Source organism: Protopterus annectens, chromosome 14.part0 (assembly GCF_019279795.1).
Source record: "Protopterus annectens isolate FY-2018-M chromosome 14.part0, PAN1.0, whole genome shotgun sequence".
NCBI lineage: Eukaryota > Metazoa > Chordata > Ceratodontiformes > Protopteridae > Protopterus > Protopterus annectens.
The window spans coordinates 608,077,618-608,101,981 of NC_056748.1; the positions used below are offsets into that span (position 1 = coordinate 608,077,618).

Below are 24,364 nucleotides of genomic sequence, written 5' to 3' on the forward strand. Positions count from 1 at the left end.
ACTTCATGGTGTCACACGTCAAAAATACTCCACTCTCTTTCAGGCTTTTTTCCGCTGTATCTTGTAGTACTTTGGAGCAACTGGAGCTGCATATACAACAATCAGTTGTGTGACAACACAAAAAGTTATAGTTTTCAACGCTGTAATTTTCACTTCTATACTCCCCACCACCACCAGCCCTCTATAATAGGTAGTACATGGAGTAGGTAGTATTATGTACAACATAGAATTATGGTTGGGCGTTTTTGATCACAACTAAAACACTATATGTTTCTAAAATAAATGTCAAGATTCATCTCATATGCTTTACTTCACTCTGCTCTTCATTTCTTCACATCCATCTCTCAAACCTATAACAACTTGGTTACCCTAGAGAATGTTGGCATCTGTGTGGTCACTGAGACATGGTTTAAAGCCGCAGAGAGCATACCAATAGTGCAAGGTTATAATGCCTTCCACACATTTAGACCAGCTATTTCACAGGCAGGGACTAAAGGTGGAGGTGTCTATTTACTTAAAAAATTATATACTTCAAGGCTGGTCAAACAGGACAATGCACTTGAGCTGTTCCATGTGCAAATCGCCATAGGTAAAATCCAATACCACTTTCTTGCAAAGTATAAGTCCCCCTCTATGAACCAAGAAACCCATAGCATGTATTTAAATGTATTAGAAACACTAACCATCCAACCAAATACCATATTTATGAGTGACTTTAATTACCCCACTATTAACTGGGAATCCTATACGACACCAAACGTACATGCAGAGAGATTCTTGGATTTTGTAAACACAAACTCCCTAGACCAGATAGTCAATACACCAACCAAGGGTGCAACCATAATGGATCTGGTCCTCACTAGTATGGGATACTGCTGCACAGCCCCTACTGTAATGCCTTCCCTGGTAAGGTTAGACCACAAAATGGTCTCCTTTGAAGTAAAAATAAAACTTGGACCCTCAGCTAAACCTGGAATATTCAGGAACTATTCTAAGGCTAACCTCCTGCTATTAAGTGAGAGCCTGGCAAAATGTCAAATCCCCATAAACCCTGAGAACACTGCTGCCTATGCAGAACTGTTCACAGAAACCCTATACAAGCATGTTAATAGCTGCATAGAGGCAGCTGTACCCACCAAGAAGAAGTACAGAACTAACTCAAAAAACAAGCCACCCTGGTGGAATCACAAAATCAATAGGCTGTATAACAGGAGGAAGAAAATCATGGTAAAATTAGGAGGTGCGGCACCCAGCAGGATAAAAGCACTCTCATCAAACTAAACAAACAGCTCAGAAGACAAATAAAGTCTACCAAAGCCAAATTTGAGGCAAGTTTGGCCTCCAGTCCAAGGGCAACCACAAAGCATTCTTCAGCTATGCCCATAACCTCAAAGGCAATACACAGTTGTGTGCAGAGCTCATTGTGAATGGAGCCACCTGTACTGAGCCAGAAGATATAGCAAACCTCCTGGCTGATAAAGTCAGCTCCAACTATACCCTCTCTCCCCCTCAACCTTTCCTCAGGAAATATCATCAAATATCTCCCCCTACTATCACTAGGGAACAAGTCCTTAATGCTCTCTCTCTAAGACCAAGAAAACTGCATCAATGGGCCCAGAAAATATCCCAGGATGCCTTTTAAATAGCATGAAACATGACCTATCAGGGCCTCTGGAATTACTATTTAACTGTAGCCTGCAAACCGGCTTCATGCCACATGAATGGAGAAAGGAAACAGTCATCCCTCTGCACAAAGGTGGGCCATCTACAGTCCCTGGAAACTACAGACCATAAGTCTCATTAGTCTTATATGTAAAGCCATGGAGATGATCACTAGAGATATAGTAAACCTCCAGACTCTGGACCCAACCCAGTTTGGTTTAGTCAAGGGCAGATCATGCCTACTCAACCTGGTGGACTTCTTTGAAAAGGTCACCAAAGAGATGGATGAGTGCAAAATAGTTCACACTGCCTACCTTGACCACGCCAAGGTATTTGACGCAATACCCCACTCGGGCATCATTGACAAACTCAAGAGGTTAGGTACAAACCCGTATGTCACCCAGTGGATAGCCAACTGGCTCTCAGACAAGATTCAGGAAGTTAGAATTGGGGAGTCCACTTCTACAAAGAGGCCAGTCACAAGTGGAGTCCCTCATGGACCAGTCCTTGGACTGCTCCTTTTTGGCATTTACTTCTCAGAAGTCAAGGCCAATGTCAGTGATTGTTTGCTGGCTAAATTTGCAGATGATTGTAAATTAGGAGCTGTCATTGAATCTCACACTGACACAAATGTTTTACAGGAGGGGCTGACGCAAACAACTGATGTCAAAGGCGTGGAATAAAACTAAATGCCAAGAAATGCATAATAGTATCCTTTGGGAAGTCATCCATTCCTGGTAACTATCATATTGACAACACACCCCTTAGAGTTGATCCAGTAGTCAGGGACTTAGGGACACACATAGATAGTAATCTATTAGCCTTTGACCATCATGTGTCTACAGTGGTGAGGAAATCATTCTATGTTGTGCAACTTATAAACAAAGGTATGGCATGTAAGTCCAAGGAAGTCATTGTTCCACTGTATTCGGCATTCATCAGACCTATCATTGAGTACAAAGCCCTCTTTGGTATGTACCTAACCAGGCATATCCACCAATCAGAATGTCCACAGAGGTTCCTCACTGAAAGAATACAGGGCATAAGTAAAATGTCCTATGCAGACAGCCTCAAGGTCCTATCCCTGTATTCTGTCTCCTACAGGCTTTTGAAAGGAGATCTATGCATGACATGCATGGCATTGTCAGACCCCACTCTAATGGACCTCCTACATATCCACAAAACAAACATCACCAGAATTACCCATTCTAAAGACATAAACTTTGCCTGTGATATAAATAGGACCTGCTCGAGAGATAAGTATGTATCCCAGAGACTTCCCTGTCTATGAAACAGGCTCCCCATCCATGTGAAGCAGAGTTCCTCCCTAACCCATTTTAAGTTCAACTTTGACAATTAGATGGTAAACCGGACATTCATCCCTAGTTTGGCACTTATGTCTCTAATGGACACAGGTAACCTGTAAATGGTCTATCTCCCAGGCCCATGCTTGCAAGGCCCATGCCTACACTTATCTAGGGTATCAGATCTTGTCAGAGATTTGGGATGCATGGCTAGGCTTAAAAAGGGGGTCTATATTATATAATCGTATGTGAACAATGTCGAATGTTCTAATCAGTGAAAATACAGAAACTCGAATTCCTTATTTTGAGGGGCTGCACCCCCCACACCCCACCTCGCTAAATATATATACTCCATCTCAGAGATCGCACTACAGTGAAGAACGGGCAAATATCCCACTCTTCAAAGTACTGCAATCTCAATAATGGAACTTCGAGTTCCGGCATCTTCGTTCATTAGAGCGTTCGACATTGTTCGGATACGATTATATAATATAGGCACTTAAAAAGGCCCTTGTGGTCATTAGTCTAGCAAACACCTATGAGACCTAATCACAATCCTCTGTATATAGCAAGAAACATGCAATAGAAGTGAGAAATTATAGCAGGCAATTAAAACATAGATAGCAGCTCTGCCAGAGCTATCACAGAAACTTACAAGACGCTATTGAATATAAGGAAAGTCGTGACCCTGAGCAATTTAATTGTAAAATCACCTAGAGGTCATTTTGTGTATTTGTGTTGATGTCATTTCAATAAAAATGGGCAAGACAATAGCAGATCAATGGCAGTTAACAAAAAAAGATTGCAAGAGAGAGGTAAAAGTTATACAAGGAGAGACTGAGAGACTGCAGTACCTATTACAAGGCATGAAAGAAATGCTGAATTGCAAAAACAACAGTAAGACACAAAACTGTAGAAGTGTAAGAAAATTATGTTGATAGAAGATTTGAATCACATCCTAAATTAAGGGTAGTGCATGAGTAGGTTGCTTGTGGAGGTCAAATGTTCCTCATGGCTACTCCTTATGTGGCCCACAAGACTTTCCAGTAGCTGTTAATTATGTGACATTCAAAACTGTGAAACAGAGATATCAGAAATTTCAACGCATTTTATTCAGTGCAGTCTTCTCTTCAGCCTCAAACACAGTAACTATTTGTCTCATTAGTGGCGAAGACTACATTTCCCTGCATGCCCAGAGCAATGTGTTCTTTAAATACTACATTTGTATGCCAGCTGCTAGGAATCATAGTGCTTTGAGATGAATAGCTGCTGCTCTAGTGGTAAACTGACTCTAGGACATCAGTTTTCAAGCTAGAAATGTGGATTAATCATATAACATGTACTGTTGCAGAAGACTGAGTTTAATTTTAGCTCTGAGAGAGGTGCTGTGCTTTCTGTTGTCATGTGGGTTTTTAATTCATTTTTAAAACTTGCTATTACAGTCAATTTTTAAATTTCACATCTGGAGACTATACATTGAAGCTGTTGAATAGTTAATGTCTGATGCCTTCGTGCATGTTTATTCTGTGCCCTACACACCCTATATACACACATACAGCAGTTGGATGTCTGAGCAGTTTTTGTTTTTACTGCCATTGACAGAGATGTGCCTTATTTTCTAGCTGTGAATGCATAACATATTGGAGGTGGACAAATTATAACTCTCCAGCAGATATAACTTTGATCATTAGTATTTTAGAAAAGCTATTTTTGCAGCTATTGTGGGCAAGTCAAAGAAGGCATTTTGATGACAAATGGTAGGTTTGCACTGGCCTTAAACAGATTTTTTTATACAGCTAATATTTCCTTTCATCCAAATAAAAACTGTCTTTTGGCTTTTCCTGGTTAGGGTTCGCCACAGCGGAACTCCAGTCCGCTAATGATTGGCAGTGAATCTTTACAGTGTTGAGTTACCAGCCCAGCACCCAACCTTCAACGAAGCCACACCCACACATGCTCGCAACTATCTGCATATCTTTAAATTCACTCGACTGTGGGGAGGACGTGCAGACTCTGCACAGAAGGCACTCCAGCCAAGAATCAAACCGGAAAGTCTCTTGCTGTGAGGCAACAATGCTAACCGCTGCACCACCGTGGCCTATTTCCTTCCATCCAAATATGCCATTTTAATGCAGTTGCTGTAACAGGCATAACTAAATGGACTGCATATTGGGCCTTTGTACTGCAGTTGTTATCTTTAAACCAAAGAGCAGAAGACAAAGCCCTACTTCAGTAATTCATGGATCCCCTGGAACTTAAATATGATTTTCACTGTTTTAGTATTTCTTTTAAAAATTTTTGCCACGGCATTAGGAATTTATTCATGTTGTGCATACCTTATCAGACTTTACTTCTCTACTTCTGAAGTAAAATGATACAGTGTTGTAAGTTCCTCCATGAAACTTTGAGTTATAAGGTAATGAAGAACCAAACACAAATGCCCCAAAATGTCAAAAGGGTGAAATCACCAAATGTAAGCATTTCTTGCACCCCATGAACTTACATATAATAACTTGCTGGTTGCACAAACTCAAAAAATGGAGAACACTCCCAAAACAGGAATTACTGCCAGCACACACTTAAAACTCAATCAGCAGTGATTCCTTATTGAAAAAGAGCTCTCACTGGGCTAGCTCTTTCTGCGTGGAACCACCTGCCACCAGAACCCTGAACTGGACTGGAACTTTCTACCTTTAGAAACAAACTGCGGGAACACCTACTTAAGTAGACTGAATATTGCTGATAGTAACCTAAGCAACCTCTTATCTTTACCATACAAATATTTTTAATCTCAGTCCAGTATTATCACACCAATGTCCACTAATTTACTGTGCATATTATATAGACTGTATAGAACGTAAATAATTATGTAAAGACCCTTATTCTTATCATAAAGAGTTTTGATCTTCAGAATGAATATCATGGATGTCTAAACTATTGTTCCATAATTTACATGTTTTGACTTTGTTGTACCATTCTGTCAACTTGATATGTTATGAATTCTACTATTTTGCTACTGGAATTTCTGTACCACTCTTATATGCCCAGGCCATTGCTGAAAAGGGTCAGTGGACCAGTCCAAAACAATTTTAAAAAATAAATAAATAAAATAAAGCAGTAATGGGAGTTCTGCACTTCAGCTGCTTGTGATTCAAGCACTTGTTACTTGAGTAACATGATCTAGGCCACTATATATATATAGGTATATTAGAACTGTAGTTTTCATGTATTTATATGATTTTAAAATGCAGTACAGGAGAGAATCCCTATCTTGGAGAATGCCAGTATAGAATATATTGAATTCCAGCACAGTTTAGCTACAATGTCCACTCTACAGACATTTGATTATTTTGAGGGAAGGCTAAGGGGGACTAATTACTGTTCATTTTACTTTGTTCTATTTTTTTTTTCTGTAACAAACCCCCCCCCCCCCCGAGCTATAGCCCTCTGCAGTGGCCAAATGCCATAGTCCAGGTTAGTAACTCACTCTACCAGCTTTTTCCATTTCTGATTTGGAATGGAAGGGTTATTGTCAGCTGGTAGTATTGCATTTCGTCTGTTATCATCCTTTGGAACTGGCACTGAAGTGATGTCATGTTAAAGTCACAGGTATCTAGTGCAGTTTCAAGAAATCTGTGATACAAGGCAATCCCAAATACTGAACACCTTCACATTCAAAGTTAATTATACAGGTTATGGCAGTGTAGTTTAACAATATTTTGAATTATTGTATATGTTAGCTGGTGCAGATTGGGTAGTTATTTACCTTTCATTTAATTGTGAAAGTGTGCTGAAATAGTCAGTATTTGAAATCTGGTTCTGACAGTTTTAAAAGAACTTTTTAGCAAATAAAGTCGCGTGTCAATGCTTCTATTGGACTCAGTTTGTGGATGACTTTTATGCCAGATAGTGTTTGTGTTTTTTGAATCTCTTGCACATCGCAAAGTTAAAATAGTAGATACAGCCTTATGCCTGTCTGTCTTTATCTTCTGTTTTGATGTTTTTATTGTGCATGTGAGTGCAATGATTTTGTGTTTTGTGTCTTTGATTTCACTTGATTTTTTTTTGGTTCACTGTGTTCTGGTTCTGTTTTTTTTTGTTAGGAATCACTGCCAACCTTTATAATGAGCATTCTTTCTTGGAAAAAAAAAATATTGGCACATTGTTGAAATTAATTCCATCCAGTACTTTATAAGTGCAGATGGGTGATTTTCCTGTTTTGAGACTTAGTGAGAGACTCAATCACAGCCATGTATAACTGTATACATGTTTAGTATCTTACATTTCAGGAGCCTGAATTTTTCACAGGCCCATTGTGTGATATTACCCTCCCAGACAATGTATTAATAATATAAATAACACTAGAAACATTAATTATTAATATAACTAGGCCCCAAAGAATTCATTATTAATACAAATGGCCCCTACAGTGGCTTGCCCTTCCCCTGGGGTGGTGGAGTCATAAAATAAATTTGACAGAGGCAGTTTAGGTAACAATGAAGTGAGATCAAAAATCAATGGAGTAACATGGGAATTCTAAAAATTAGAGCATATGATGCATGAGATTACAAACTAAAACTGAGTTAGCAATAAAATACAAAGTCTGGTCGATTCCGGTTGTTCTTATCTCTTAACACTGGTTACTTATCTGTGCTTCTCTAACTGAATGACAACTATAGTCAGCTTCAAAAAAGGCAATAATTCAAAGAAGAATTGAGAAGCCCAGTGGTACAGTGTTCAACACTGCTGTTTCACAATGTTTGATTTTTCAAGTTAAGATCTCAGCTGGGATGTCTTCCCTGCAGATTTTGCATGTCCACCCTGTGCTAGGTGGATTTATGCCGTGTGCTGTGGTTTATTTCCATATTCCAAAGCTGTGTGTGCTGTGTGAGAGAGTGTGTGTTTCCTGTGATGAGTTGGCAGCCCAATCAGGATTAGTACCTCCGCCTTGCACCTGCTGAATTCCAGGACAGACTTCAGCTCCATGGCAATGTTCTGGAAGAAGGTAATCAAACAATGAATGAATAAATCAATTAAAAAAGAAAATCTGGTAAAAGAAAATAGTCCTTGCAAGATCAGGTTTGATATTTTCTAATAATCCCTTACATCTAGATGACTGTGGGCATTCACATGATGCAAGCATGCACGTAGACACACACACACACATACACACACACACACACACACACACACACACACACACACACACACACACACACACACAGAGGAGGTATACCTGGTATCAAATGGAGGCCACTCACAAGGATACAGGATGAGTCAAACTTGAAGACTCATCATCTCCTGGAAGGTGTTTACATACAAATTAGCTGTACTGTGAGATTTCACATATACAAGCTATGTTTCACACTTACAGCATATTTTGTCTTTTCCCCAATATTATACAACCATGGAACTAGCATATATTAGTAAAAAGGTGTGGACAGCAAAGTACCCTACATGGGATGTACAGAGGGAGCCTGCAGCATGCTAAAATAATGTTTGTATTGGTTTCACCCACTCTTTCAATGGATTTATCTTTCATTGAGTTTGACTTGTCCAGCATCTTAGCAGGTAGTTTGAATTTGTGCTTTTATTTTGGCGCGCGCGCACACACACACACACACACACACACACACACACACACACACACACACACACACACACACACACAGAGTACTGTCACATGCAGTCATATATTCACAAACATCCATTATTTCATGCTGTGGGCATATTTATCTATGCTCCTTAACATTAGAACTTCAAGATCACCATTCCTATGGAAGAATGTACAAAGTGACTGAGTTTCCCAGAATCTCAACACACACCACATCAATCATGACTTTTAATCTACAGTCACAAAATTTCTATACATACCTTTACCTCCAAAGCATACGCGTATCATATTGTACAAAGGATTGCTCAAAACATACTCATACTTAAACATTCTTCACACAAACAAAACATGGACACAATACCCTTCGCATCATTGAGGGCTGGCCTTACGCCAAATGGTCCATTTTAACCTACTAGGATCTCATTCCGTCAGGGGTTCTTGCACTAGGGTTAGACAGGCTCATTATGCCTTACATGACCCAGAAATATGCCTAAATGATAATGCAGGCATTTTCTTCCCATCATCTTGCTCCCATAGTACGAACCAAGAAAAAGTATAAGCACTCCAAAGAAAACTATAAATCCAGTGAAAAAAGTGCTAGGGCACGCTGGTTAGCAATCAGAAAGTTTATTCCACGATAAGGTAAAATCCACTCTAGGTGCTTCACTCGAGAAACAAAAATATCAGCAACAAGAGTTACATATCATCTTGTTGCTGATATTTTTGTTTCTCGAATGAAGCACCTAGAGTGGATTTTACCTTATCGTGGAATAAACTTTCTGATTGCTAACCAGCGTGCCCTAGCACTTTTGCTCCCATAGTACTTACATGTCCAGTATTATTAGGTACCATATTATTAGCAACTACAACTTCATCCCTCTAGTATGGCTCACAGTGTTAGCTGTTTGCACTCTTGTAGTAGTCAGTTGCTGTTGCTGACTGTTTAAAGGGGTTTCCAACCCAAAGCTGGTCAGATTAACCATTGGTTTTGCTTATTGCTCCAGTTACTATATCAGAAGATAAGACCAGGCTCATTTTGAAGACTGATAGACAGCTTCTCTAGCTGATAGGTGGTTTATGAATGGCTGTTAATTATTAAAGTTACAAGAAATGACTGTGGGAATAGTCTGCCTCAGACAGCATGAAAACAATCACTAGTAAGCACAAAACTGCAGATACTGTAATGTGAGGTAACTTTTTATCACCAAGGCTTGTGACAGAATGTTACCAATTCAGCACCATGGCAGAGAAGTGCTTGTTGCAGTCACAGATAGGATCAGAATAATCCCAGAGAAGTGAAACATGTAATGTATGTGCTGAGTGGAGGGAGAGATGGACAAATAAAAATATTAATTTTCCTTTAAGCAGTAGAACAATAACACAGTGGAAAGCAACCAAAGCAATAATAAAATGTAATCGATTTCATTGTAACAGTGGCAACATAAAAACAAGCATGCAGAGAAGTATAAATCAGGAAAGTATGTACTTGATAAAAGATCACAATTATAATTAAACATGATGCAAGAATTCAGTCAGTAAACTAAACAGTACAATAGATAAGAAGAGTACTATAATATAATATCATATAGCATAATGATTCTGTAGAGAAAATAAGTTATAAAGATCAAAGTAGCTACAGTTTGTACAATCATTGAACATGGGAAGTGATGGAGAGTAAGGCATGAGTCAAATGAGGGCAAGACAGGAAAGAAGAGAGAAGAAAAACACAGAAAAATAAAATGAAATGCAATATATTAAAATAAAAAGGTGGGGGGAAACAAGAAGGATGTGTGCAGCTATCTACTACCCAGATTCAGGAGATGCAGGCAACACTACAGAATTTGGGAACATATTTACTGGTAAGCCAGGCTGCAGCCATCTGATGACACAGTATATAGTCACAAGACCTCTGTAGTCCATCAAACAGGCCCTTTACAGTGTGCCTGAATTAATTATACAGACCCTGGTGGCAAAGTACAGTAGATGTTGAACTGGTGGGGTAATCCGGGAGTCCAGTAGTTTACCTCTGTTTTAACATGTCTTGCATGAAAATATAAGCTAATAGATAAAAATATTGTTTTATTTTAATACACAGTAGTAGCATACATTCTTGACATCTAATCTGAAATACTCTTACCTTCACGAAGCCAGGGAAAGGGAGAGGTGGGGTGGTAGATGGGGGGGCAGATGTGGGGCCCCACCAAAATAATCCAAATTGGGGCGCACATTTGCTAAGGCCATCCATGGCATCAATTATTTGCGGAATTGTAATCCATGATCTTGACATGCAACCAAGAAAAGGTTCTGTCTCAGTGTAATGTCTACATCTGAAGGATGGCACCTCAGGACTACAGTCACTTCTAATGAAATATGCACTCAAGCATCTGATACGGACGTAGAACCCACATAGGTCATAAGCAGATTTTTTGTGTGAAAAGAAGTAAAATTCCTACTAAATCATGTTGTTCCACATCCATATTCACTTATAAGTTGTGTGAGGTCTTATCTTCCCAGCACTGTATTGTACCTTCTGTCTGCGAGGGGGGTCTTATAAGAAATATCACTAAGAGACCAGTGATCCCAAAAGCATGCCAGAACAATAACCATTACCTTTAAGAGTATAGTTAAAAGTGTACTATGGAAAAAAAATAACAGTGACTATTGAGGAAAATTCTATGCATATTTGCATTATTTGCACTTATTCTTTTTACCATACTTTTCTATCTAAAAGTTAAGCACTTCCCACTTTCTCTTTCTGCATTGCCTTTATCTTCAGTTATTTTCTAGGTCTCTGTCATGCAACTTTACTTCCATTCATTTCTTCATGAAATATCATAACAACACAGAGTAATAGACTATTCAGTAAGAATACACTAATAGGTCACTACAGCATTTTCAGCTCAAAGTTATACAATACTCAAGTCCAGATTAAACACAGCAAATCAAGAGAGTATTTTCACACTCACCTGAAAGTAATACAATACCCGAGAATATTAGGAGTTATCATTTTGGTAAAAAGCATTGCACTACTTACATGCATATTCAGTGCTTGGCCTACAAAAATTTTACATACACATCATCTGAGCAAAGGCTCTGTTTATCTTGCTGCATGTGAAAAGTAAAAGAACTATATTTTGGTGCACATGTGTATGCAAACTGTGTGTGTGTGTGTGTGTGTGTGTGTGTGTGTGTGTGTGTGTGTGTGTGTGTGTGTGTGTGTGTGTGTGTGTGTGTGTGTGTGTGTGTCTGCCTGTGTGTCTCTGTATATATATATATATATATATATATAAAGAGTGTGTGTGTGTGTGTGTGTGTATGTATGTATGTATGTGTGTGTGTGTGTGTGTGTGTGTGTGTGTGTGTGTGTGTGTGTTTGTGTGTGTATTAAATATATTTATATATATCTATATCTATATATATATATATATATATATATATATATATATATATATATATATATCCCATTCAGATTACTGAAGTTTCAAAACTTAGAAATTCATATGGCTGAGACCATATGATCGAAGTTTTGAAACTTTGAACATTTTGAATGGAGATCTCCTTACAGCACAGAATGAGAAATTTACCATTTTCCTTACTGTAGTATGATCTCAGAGTTGATATATTTAATTAGCTGGGGGTGTGGGGGTGCAGGGGGGATTGCCCCCCATGCAAAAACAAAATAAAACGACCACTTAGCAATCGGAAACAGAAGTTTAATAAAGATCCACGTTAAAAAAACACACATGGTTAAGTGCTTTCATCAGTAAGACATCTGCAGAACCATGAGTAAAACTGAAAAGACAAGCTTTAAAAATGGTGGATAAACACACCCCCATAACAGAACCAATCGGTTTGATGAAATAAACACGAATCAGAAAAAAATGCAAATGAAATATGAAAAAAGAACAAATTGTAAGTCTTTCCCAGTCTGAATACCAAAATACTACTTTCACCCAATAGTTAAACACTCACTGGAAGAGCCAACCAATGGAGTCATGTTAAACTGGCACCAATCAGATGAAAACATGCTAATCAGGTGTAATAAAGAGCAAACCACAAGTCCCTACCAATCAGAATGTAGAATTGCTGCTTATATCCAATGGTTACCATCTCTCAAACAAAACTAGCCAGAATCCAAACAACATAATGTCAACAGCAAAAAAAAAAAAAAAAACACTAAGTTGTTTAATGATTTGATGCTCTTAATTTTAACCCACTAGTAATACAAATAGCATCATTTAATCATGGGAAGTTCATAGCATCCAGTCTCAGTTGCCAAAGCATTTCATGATGTAATAATTGATTTTTCCAGTCCCCAGAAAAAGCTGCTACATCATTTTTTTCTAGGATACACAACTTGAACATAGAGAAATTGTGGTAGCGAGCAGCATGTCTGACCAACACACTCCTGTCATCCTTTTCCAAAATGCTGTGTATATGCTGGTAAATTCTTTTATTAAAATTATCAGTTTTTCCAATATAAAATGCTTGATATGTACAGCACCTAGCCATGTACACAACCCGGTTTGTCACACAGTTATACCATCCCTTGACCATCCACTTAGAAAATTTTCTGAAAATAGCAGTATTGAAATCAGTATTGAAATGAGCCATTACACAAGTCCCTAATAGATCTTTCAAGAATATTCTTCAAATTTGGCTGATTCTTAAAAGTAAATGTTGGTGCATCTCTAAAAAGAGGTTTCAAGTTCTCGTCACAGTGTAATATAAACCAGTTTTTACAAATTATGTTGTGAATATCTAAAGCATCAACTGAGTAATGTAAAAGCAAATTGTTAGATGCTGAGAAAGAATTTGAAAGAAAACCCAGTGCTTGGGGTTGAAGTTGAAGTTCCCCATAGCTGTATTAGTAAGATCTCTACAGCTGATCACCATAACCTTCTTAATAATAGGGCCATATTTACCGTTTCTTTCCTGTAAAATCATTTGATAGAGAGGGTCAATTACTGTATTAGGATATTCTCTCTCCAAAAACATCATCTTAAGTGTGTCAAAATTATTAATACAAGTATTGTCATCAGAGGTCAAACATGATAGCTGAATGAATTTACTCTTAACACCCTTTTTCTGATGTAAAGGGCGATTACTTTGAAAGTACAGGAAGGTGTTACAAAATGTCAGTTTATAGTAGACTTCCGTAACAAAAGTACCATCTGCACCCTTATAAATTGTAACATCCAAATAATATATTTGAGTTGCTTCCATTGAGAATGTAAAAATGCATAGATCAAAAATGTTTATTAGATGAAAAAGAATGAGCATGGATCTAGAAATTGGGAGTGTTATATAAGCCTGGGTTAAATGTGTTTGTGTAAATATATTTGTTTCTATTTTTGTTAAAATGTAATCACATGTTGGTTGTTTAATAATTAAGGGTTATTTAAAGTTTTTGTCTACACAGTGCTTCTACTTATACACTGAAGAAGCTCTAGCATAAGCAAAACCTTGTTTGTGTGTTCTAGTTCCATTTAGAGTGGCATTGAAGTGGATTTATATACTATTTGTGGATTTCTTGTTGTGTGTGACGGTCCCTACCCCAGGCCAGTAATCAAGGAGCCTCAATCATCAACACTGACACTGGTGAGGGACAGTCACTAGGAGGAAAAATGGATACACACAGTATTTTCAGATTCAGCTCTCTACACCAAGCACAGCTTTCCTTAACAGCACACAGAGAGCACACTCCAAACCTGAGGCTGGACTCTCTCTCTCTCTCTCTCTCTCTCTCTCTCTATCCAGGCACCAAAAAAGACCACACTGACTACTTTGGAGCTCTGCGTCCATGTTCCAGGTATGCACGCACATGCACACGCACACACGCACGCACACACACACACACACACACACACACACACACACACACACACACACACACACACACACACTCACAGATATACAAACATGCACAACTAGGAAAGGCTAGCACAGATTTTCCAGCTGTGCCCCCTCCGCCCAGACTATAAAATAATTAAACTGCCAGCAGTCAGTAAGTCTAAGGCGCTTACAAGGGTACCCAATTATACTGAGTAAGATGAACACTAATACAAATGCTAGAGTCTGACCAATGCAGTAAGGCTTTCAGGAGTGGCCACAGTGTCAATAAAATATGCATAAGTACTCTTAAGATGTTAAAAGTATTTTCTAAAAGTCCAGCCACAATAAAAGGTATTGAAATATTTAATAATAAATAATAAAATAGAAAACATGTGAATACTGAACATCTAGTTACAATAAACACAAGAGTTTCAATCACAGAAGATATAAAAAAAACAATACAGTCAGAGAAACACACAAACATAAAAACAGTGCTTAACTAATCTCACTATATTTTCCTGGTTAATTTAAAGAATTACTATTTCCTGGCTACTTACTAAAGCAAGGCAAGTTGAAACGTGTTGAGGATGTGTGAGATATCTGTGAGTGATCTTTCCTGTCAGGTTCTGAAAAGCAAAGTACTGCTGAGAGAGTTCCGTCATGTCTCTCACTAATATCTAAAGAATCATTTCAGTGCTGGTTATACAATTATATCACATCTGGTCACCTGGCTCTGGTACAATACACACCCAGAGCTTTGTTAAGATATGTTGCAGCATCTGAAAGATATAAAACAATTTCAAAACCTTCCACCCTTATGGGGTAGCAATTAGTTTATGCCTAAGGACAATAAAATAGGATTCCTAGTCTTGGTTTTCCAGACATTTTTGCCTCTTACTGCAATCAGACCTGTAGGATAAAATGTTTATGGCCTAAACCAACCCATTTAGTTTTCAATCTATTTTTCAAAATTAGCTGAGCTGAGATTAACCTCTTCCCTTCCAGAATTCTCTATTAAAATATACACATTTAATCAGTTATAATAATACTGTCTGACATACATGTATATCTCTATACTGTCCAGCAGAACTCACTATTGATGCATTTTTAACACAAGCAACTTTACAAATGCATTTTAACACAAGCATCTGTACAAATCAGTGTGATAGTCAAATGACATAAAATTCTGTACAAAACTCCAGCTAGCTATATTGGCATATGTTACACATGCACTGCCCTGCTCTCCCTGGCACATATGGCACTAACTAATATCATCATATTGTGTTTTGGTTTTCTTTATTTCCTCTATTGTGTTCTCCCATGCACTGACCTTTGTTTGTGTGTGTGTGTGTGTGTGTGTGTGTGTGTGTGTGTGTGTGTGTGTGTGTATGTATATATATATATATATATATATATATATATATATATATATATGTATATATGTATATATATATATATATATATATATATATATATATATATATATATATACATATATATGGGAAACAGGATAGACTATAGTGTTATAGTGTTTTGGATAACCCAGTATGAACATTTAATTTTTTTTGTCGAATATTTAGGTAGGAATAAACTTTCTATTATATGTGGGAATTCACTTGAGTAATTCTGATAAAGTTTCTATTATACAATGATTGCACTCAATACAATAGTCTTCCATTGCATTATGCCTATAAGAGAGTGGCTTTTGTTTTGTTTCATTTGCTAGATGTTATTGAAAATCCATCCCTCATTTTTACCCCATTGTATACCCCCTTTAAAAATCTAACCAAGCGGAAGCTACCTGTGAGAGTCAGGTGGAAATCAGGAGCCAAATAAGCTTTTTAAAGACTTTGTGCAGGACCATGCCACAGAAGTTGTTTTGGGAGTGGGTCTATATTAGATCACCGAATGCTTAAAAAGTGAATGGTGATTAATCGACTCTATGTAAGCGAAAGCTTACAATTTTGAGCTGTCAGAACAGCGATTTTTTTCCTAGGGAAAAAAAAAATCACTGTTCCAACAAAAAAAATACTTGAAACATTACTTTAACTGGGGGCTTCACCCCCTACACCCCCCTACTTAAATATACCAACTCCGAGACCACACTACAGTGCCAAAAATGGCAAAGTAACGAAGCGGCCAAGCAAATTCTTTCCCAGGGAAAGAATTAGCTTACAAGCCGCTGTGATATTTTGCCGTTTCAGGCTTTTGAGTTCGACCAAGATGCATTTGAAAGAATCCATCTTCGGTCTTCTAATAAGGAACTTTTGGGAGTAGTGCTGACTCAAAGGGTGGACAGTGGTGAGCTTTCAGTTCATTATGTCAGAAAGCCATTGAGTAAGACAGAGGCATGGCCATTAGATGGGCTTTGGGCTACTATGCTGCTATATGTTGGGCAGGAAGTTTACCCTTGTTATGTATCATACCCCTTTTCAATGTCTTCACCAGTAAAAGGAGGTTATAATGTGAAGCTCTGTAGCTAGGCCCCAACACTGAAGTGATTCTGCTTCTGGATTCAACATTGTCTCTGTGTTCACCACCACAACATATATGGTCTTTCTATGGCTCATACACTTCCAAGCAGGTTTGAAGCCAGTGGGTTTAAACTAGAGGTTCATCTGTAAGATTTTATGCTGATTTCACTGAATGACTGCCCAGTGGATAAGGGAAAAATGGACCAGGACAAGGACTTTTGGAAACGTCAGTAGTAAACTAAGGTTTGTTGGAGTACTTAGCTAGAAAAGTATAGTCTTTTTACAGTGGAGAACATATTTAAAGAGAATTATGGGAAGGGATCCATTTAATCTAAGATATCTGGACTTCTGATATTTGAAATCAGCAGGTAACCCATGCCTCTTAAGGAAAATGTTGTTCTAACTGACATAAGATATTTAGGAGAATCTGGAACAGTCTGGAACAATTTTGTGGAGTATTGCTGATGAAAGAGAGATTGACTGGGGCTAGATCAATTCTTCTGTTAGGGGAGTCCAGCAAGTTACCCGTAATTGCCATTGGAAGTCCTGGTAATTGAAATCTCAAACTTTCTTCACTAGAGGGATTCTGATAAAAGATTTATGATGGTGGTAAAAGACATTGGAAGGATTCATAAAGTTTACCACAAGCTGTACATTATATGCACACTTTGAGTAACCTTTCTAACTAAATAGAGAGCAAAAGCATTGTGATAGGGCTGTTCTTGAATTAGAAAGGTTACTTCAAGGTGTACACATAGTGTACACCTCTTGTTAACTTCTATAAATCCCCCAACTCAGTTTTAATGAAACACCCTTTGGTCTTTGCATTATTTTTGGTCATACATTCCAGAGAAATTCTTCAGGATGAATACTATCATGTCAAGATGATCAGTCACTCCCAAAGATATCTGCAGTTTTGGCTGGGGGGGTCAAGTCACTATCAGTTCATTTCGCTGCCTTTTGGTCTCACCACAGCTCCCAGAGTGTTTACCAAGTGTATGGTAGTGGTAGCAGCTCACCTGTTCACCAAGGGTGCAATTTCAAAGATTTTCTACACTAAGAAAGATATTTTACATCTGTGCTAAGTGCTGGCAATAATGTGGCTAAAAGACTCTAACTTAATGTTATAGCATGACACCGATATTCTGAGTACTTAACATTTGTTCACCATTTTCAGTTAAAACTCTGATCTGGTATGGTTCAAGGCATTAACAGTTATGTTAGCCAAGGTCTTAACAGAAAGAAATATAGAGATTTACTACAGTATATTTCATTCAGCTTCCATGAATAGCCATTTTAAACTAATTTACAGGCTTTACAAAACCATCCCTATTGTTATTTAGAGCAAAGTACCCATTCATGGTATAGAACAACTTTAGCTGCTGCAGTATTGCTTCAAGTAGTGTTATCCATACAGCAACACCCTCATTTAATTCTAGACATTAAGCAGTAAGTACTTGTTGCATTTACAGGTATTACAAAACTCTCCCTATTGTTATTTAGAGCAAAGTACCCATTCATGGTATACAATGACTTTAGCTGCAGCAGTATTGCTTTGGCTACAGTTATCCACACCGCAGCACCCTTGTTTTCTTCTAGAGATTAAGCAGTAAGGACTTGTTGCTAAACATGTTCATCTGCTAAAGTTATTTTAGCAATTCAAATTTGACTGAGTTAATATTTTATTGCTTCTTCAATTAGCAAGTAACTGCTCAAACCTTATGACGACTCGGGCTGTTCCAAGTATCTACAATCCTCTGAATTGCGAGACTGTTGTAAGCAAATGAGGGAGGGTAAATACTAAATCTATACTAAGGGAAATGTTTTTTGAATGTTCTACCAACGCCAAGGTACAGTGACCGTATATAGTTAACAGAGGTGTGGTGGCATAGCCCCTTATGACACGGAGTTCAGGCTGCAAACCACATTATTAAAAATGCTTTGTTATTAAAACAGCAAGATCTGTAATTCATTAAATGTTGCAACAGAAGTTTACTTCATGCACTTGAAATGTGGGGTCTCAGCACGAGGAACTGAAGCTATATATTTATAGTTATCCTGATAACATGACCATGTAGCGCAACATAATAAATCTTTTTCTCTACATATTGCAATGTAATAAATATGTTTATCTGCCACAGGGTATGCCTATTTTACAAATGTGTATCCTACGATTGTCATCAACACATTTATCCACATCATGTGTATGTCCGCAATAACTTAACCAATTAGAATTGCTAGTCTAAATGTCACCTCAGTCCCAATTAAGATTAAAAAGTACTATATACACTTAAAATAGGAGCTAATCCCCCAAATATCCACCTACCCCCACTTAAATCAAATATCTGAGATATTAATCAAACCTAAAGATTAAAATGTTAACTACAACTACAAAAATAAAATAAAAAATAAAACTTCAACCAGCCAATTACAAAACAACAGTACTGGCAAAACAGACCTTACCTTATTTAATTAAGTTACATAAGATTAAAGTACCCTAAACATAATTACACTATAAAAGTAAGATATACTAACAGAACTCACTACGTTAATAAATAATATCTGAAACTTACATGACACCTTAAAAATACATTAAAATGACCTTATAAGTTGAGCAAAGAAACAACCATGATCAGCCTTTGCATGCAACTGTATGGAAGTTACTTAAAGCCTGAAAGGAAAACAGTAATTAAAACAAAAACATTTAAAAAAAGACAAGATGGGCATGTGGCAGGGTCTTGTTATGTAATGCATAAAATGCCTTGCACTGTAAGATTACAAAAGCTGAGTTCGTGTTTTCTGACTTCATCAGTCACCACGAAATTTGTTCTCTAAGTTTGGAGTATGAAATACTTCATGTATCAAACTTCAGACCCATATATATTACACACACACTCACAGACACACACACACACACACACACACACACACACACACACACACACACACACACACAAGCAGAGAGTCCTGCAGTTTGTCAGAATACAATCCAGTTATGTGTTTTACATAGAAAAGCTTCCATAAGACATATTCCTTTGTAGGATACCAGCAAACGTGACAGAGAATGATGGGTTCATACCTTTTACTTACATTTGTTTCTGAATTGCATTAAGAGAGTTTATGGAGATGAAGTGACGGTGAGGTAGAAGAATTCTTCTTTTTCCATTTGTTACAGAATTTTGGATATTTATAGCTACTAGGTTATGGGGAACTCAGTCTCCATGTAGGTAGTGCAGTGCTTATTCTGTGTCCTCCCCCAACTTGTTTATTTTTTGTGTGTGTGTGTGTTTTTGTTTTGTTTTATTTTGTTTTGTTTTTTAATATTTAATATTTTGTGTCCAGTATATTTATTTATTTTATTTTACATTTGTTGACCGGGATACTCCAACTGGATATATGTCCATTTTCAGCAGAGGCCCGGGGAGAAAAGCTCATCATACCAAAAAAAGAGACAGCACATACATCACTAAGTGATAAACTCAGGCAGACATGTTTAGAAAATATAGACAAAGAATACAGGCAGATATCAATATATACAATGTGCAGACTTACAACTGATTGGCAAAGACGTATCAGAAAATGTGGACATAGAATACAATCGGATCTCATAATTCACAATGCTTAGACATTCAAATGCTATGAGGCATAGATACTTGGCTAAACAGCAGGTTGGGTAGCAAGACATGTATTAGTGAAGTTGTTAGTCAGGTTTAGAACAAGAGCACAGCCAATGAGATGTGAGGTATTTTTTGAGTTCTCTTTTAAATAGGGGTAGTGAGGTTTCCTTGGTAACGGTAGTAGGAAGTAGATTCCAGATTTTACTGGCTGAGTTGGCAAATATAGCATTGCCTGCAGAGTTTTTGGATTTTTGGGTCAGTATCATTAGTTTACCAGCTATGTGTAATGGCCTGGGGGCACTATGAGGGAAGAGAATATTTTTGAGGGCAGGGGTGTTATCAGGTTGATGGAGTATTTTATGTGCTACTATAAGCTGGTTGAACTGTAGAAGGGTAGGATACTCTAGCCATCCCAGTGCTTTGAGGTTCTGGCAATGGTGGGTTCTAAAATCCATGCCTGTAGCGAATCTGGCTATATGATTGTAACATCCTGATAATTTGTTGAGATCGGTTTTGAATAGGTTGGTGAGGGGTTCTTATCGCATGATCGAAAATTGTAAATGGCAAACTCATATTGAGCGAACCTGATTGGTTGAAACGTCGCGCGCGTAACACAGAAATCACCGTAGGGAATATTTTCCCTTTACTTCAATGCAGTGCAATCTCAGAGTAGGAATATTTAAGTAGCAGGGGTGTGGGGGGCACAGCATTTAGGTAAGTTTAGTTTTTTATTTTTATTTTTTTATTATATTTTCAAAATTTCAAACATTGCTCATATGGTGTCGACCATATGGTGTTCGATGTTTGAAACTTTTGAAAATATAATATAGATCCATTGATGAGTACAGGGAAGGCATACATAAGGGTAGAGAGGAGGTGTGATCTTGCAATAGCTACCCTAGCTAAGGGGGGCGGGTGAGGAAAGGATGGATCTGTACAGGGAGCCAAGTTTTTTGTTGATGGACTTAATAGTGTGATTGACATGTTTATCAAATTTAAGGTTGTTGTCTATTATTACACCTAGAAGCTTTGTATGGTCATCAGGGGAGATAATGGTGTCATAGCTAGATTTGATGTTGAAGGAAGGAGGAGGAATTCTACGGTTAGGGGGGGAAGTAGTAGCTTGGTTTTGTTAGTATTTAGAAGCAGGTGCCAATTAGCTAGCCATGTTTCTACTGTGCTGAAAGTGGTCTGGGTGAGGGTTAGAAGTTGTGTAGGAGAGAAGGCGGAGCATATTAGCATTGAGTCATCTGCATATTGGATGCAGGTGGCTCCTGGGATGGTGGTGTGCAGATCATTGATAAAGATAGAGAAAAGAAGAGGACCTAGTATGGACCCTTGTGGGGCACCTAGGATTAGATGAAGTTGGGATGACAGCATGCTCCCCCATAAAACAGCCTGCTGTCTACCGTTTAGGTAGGAGTGAAACCATTGTATTGCATGTTGGTCTAAACTGATGGTTTGCAGGGTATTGAGCAATAGCTGATGGCTGACCATATTGAAAGCTTTTGAGAGATCTGGGAAGAGTGCTGAAGATAGTTTGTTGTTTTTATGATGAAGATTCATGACATTAGAGAAAGATAGAAGAGCCGTGGGTACTGTGGAATGGCCTAAAGCCATTCTGAGAGTCGGTGAGCTTTTTGTTTTGAATAAGAAAGTGCATGATTTACTTGTGTATGCATCCTTCCATGATTTATCTAGAGGTGAAAGAACGGCTATAGGTCTAAAGTTAGATAATTATGTGGAACTTCCTCCTTTATGGAGAGGTATAACATGTGATATTTTCCATATTGCTGGGATGGATCCTTCTGAGATGGATCTGTTGATCAGAAGAGAAATGGGAAGTGCTATGGCATCAGCTGCTTTTTGAAGATATTCAGCTGGGAGGTGGTCAGCAGCTACTGTAGTAGGTTTTAGCTTTTCGAGTAAGGTCTGGATCAGGTTGGCAGGTGCAGTTTAAAAGGTAAAGGTGGGTTGGGTGCTGAGTGGATCAGGACTAGATGTGTCAGAGCTGGTGTTTGTGTCCAATGGAGTAAGATGGGTAGCTAGGGACTGGATAGTTTCAGTAAAGAAGGAGCTGAAGCTGTTTGCAATTTCAACAGGGGATTTATCAAGGGCAGCTGATGGGGTAGGAGTGGCAGAACAGCCTGGGTGGAGAAGATTGTTAATACCAGCCCAGAACTTTTGAGGTTTTAGCTGATATTTTTGTTGTAGGAGGGAGTAGTGATTTTTTTTGTCTAGAATGACAGATTTTTTGGTCTGGTTCCTTAGCTGCCGGTATCTTACTTGGTCCATAGGGGCTTTGATAACATGCCACCTGACCCAGGCATTGTTTCTTAGTTTAATTTAGTTTTTTTGTTTCTTTAGATAGCCACGGTGTAACAGTGGCTTTTACACGGATGGTACAGAGAGGAACATGGTGGTTAAGGATAGCCAGAAATTGGGTATTGAAGTACTCAACATCTTCTTGTAATGGGAGTCATTTCAAGACATTCCAATTACATGCTTTGAGTTCTTTTTGGAAGTTGTCAAGGTTAAAGTTACTGACGTTTCTTATAGTTTTGTAGGTGGGCTGATTGGGAATGTCAGCTTTGAGCCTAATAATATAGGTAAGGCAGTGATCACTTAGATCATCGGGTAATGTACCTGCCTTGTACTTTTGGGGGTGGCTGTTAATAAGTATCCAATCGAGAATACTATCTTTGACTCTATTTTTGCTAAATCTGGTGGGGTGGCAATGATCTGAGTAAGCTCATGGAGGTTTAAATGGGTGGAGGGAGTTTTAGAGGAACAGGTGTTCCAATCAATGTTAAAGTCCCCCAAGACAATGGTTTCCTGGGGATAGTTAGAAGCTAGCCAATGTAAGATATTTTCTAGAGTATTATCATTCTTTGGAATATAAATGCAAACAAAGTATCTGCATTTATTTTTGTTTATTATTAGTTTGGTGATGAGAATTTCTGCATTGCCAAACTGGGGTGGCTGTTGGGTGTCAATTGTTAGGGTAGACTTGTAAATTACAGCTCCCCTGCCACCATTCCTGGAGATCTGGTCCAGTCTAAGGATGTTGTACTGTGGGAGGGGTTATTTTATTATCTTTGGTTATTGGTTTTAGCCAGGTTTCTGTGAGGCAGAGGATATCAGGGGAGTGAACAGCTAAGAGTCAATGTAGGCTATGGATCTTGTTGTTTAAGCTTCCGATGTTGAGATGACAGACGAGAAATGAGTTTGGATGTCTATCAATCTGGGTAGTACACATTGGGTTGTTAGATGGTGTGCTTGGGTCTACTGTTGTAGATGGGCCATGGTTGGGGTGGATGTTTCCATCCTTCATAAGATTATTTTTTAAGTTGCTCATGAGTCTTAAAAATTTGTTTATGATTTTTTTGTAGTTTTTGTTTTTCAAGCTAATGTAGCGGCATTTAGTTGGGTGATGAATTTTTATGATATATAAGGTATATTGGTATGTATGGTATATTGAATCTCAATGATAACTTACATTAGTAATTTTATATATACATCCTATAAGCAGTCATATTATACACAAGGGGTCTCAATGTTAAATTTTCTTTTAATACCATGTGAGATATTTACTATCAATGTCCAGTTCACTTGTTTGATTGCAGGAAGAGCAATACTTGTAACTTTTCATAACTCCATCAGGAAGGAAAAAAAGACTCTGAAAATGTAAGCTCTTGTCCCACCACATAAAACAATGCAGCTCCCAAAACTTTAATATGGATCTTTATCATTATTGTTGCACTATAAATAGCACCAATGCTTTTGTACTGATGTTGTACTATTTCTATCCCTTCCTAATTAATATGTTTTCATATACAGGCAAACTAGTCTTTATTG

At 38.0% G+C, this 24,364-nt stretch overlaps 1 protein-coding gene across 1 annotated transcript in view; it reads left to right on the forward strand.

Moving 5' to 3' along the window:
• The window catches only part of MSMB (microseminoprotein beta), a 78,620-nt gene that overhangs the window by 53,073 nt on the left and 1,183 nt on the right, over window positions 1-24,364 (forward strand). The window lies entirely within an intron of this gene.